Source organism: Poecilia latipinna, unplaced genomic scaffold (assembly GCF_001443285.1).
Source record: "Poecilia latipinna isolate Pla-1442-1.1 unplaced genomic scaffold, P_latipinna-1.0 Scaffold7844, whole genome shotgun sequence".
NCBI classification, from domain to species: domain Eukaryota; kingdom Metazoa; phylum Chordata; class Actinopteri; order Cyprinodontiformes; family Poeciliidae; genus Poecilia; species Poecilia latipinna.
Genome location: NW_015120460.1, coordinates 7410 through 8092, shown reverse-complemented (window position 1 = coordinate 8092; position 683 = coordinate 7410).

The following is a 683-nucleotide window of genomic DNA, read 5'->3' as shown; positions in this document are numbered from 1 at the left end:
ACAATCAATCTCCTCCATCTCCGTCCTGAATTACTATTACTGGTTAAAGTAATGCACCGTTCTGACCAAAACAATCAATCAGAACTAGTAGAACGCTCTTAGCATTGTCAATTAACCTCATTCACTCACTGCTAAATGTGCTAATGGTGGAGAAACAACTTATCATTACAAGAAACCGTTTATCTGCCGTCATTGGTAGCTATGCTAACTAAACTGAGCATTCACAGTTTGAATCTGCACAGCTCTGTGCTATGCTAGCTGCGGTACGGCACAAATTGAGGGGGAGGAAGGATGAGCAGCACCACATGAGATTGTGATTGACAGCACTAAAACTCTCCTGCCACCGACTGGTTGTTTCTAGCACTGGGGGAAGGCAGAAGAAATAGATTTTTCACAGATTACCTCTCATACCATACGGTCACAACATAATGGCAGTTTTAACAAATGTGAAAAAAAAAATATTTATATAAAAGTTACATACTGCAGCTTTAATTTCACTCAGGAGAGAACAGGTCAGGAGGGACGTGGGTTAGAGCTGCTGCTGACTGACTCGTCTGTTAAGTGGTAAAAGGTACAAGGGACAAGTTAAATATATGAATATGTTGGTAATTTTTTGCCTTAATTCATTAAATGCTAGTGAAATGGAGGCAAACAGTAGTCTGTAGCTAAGCTAACTATGCTAA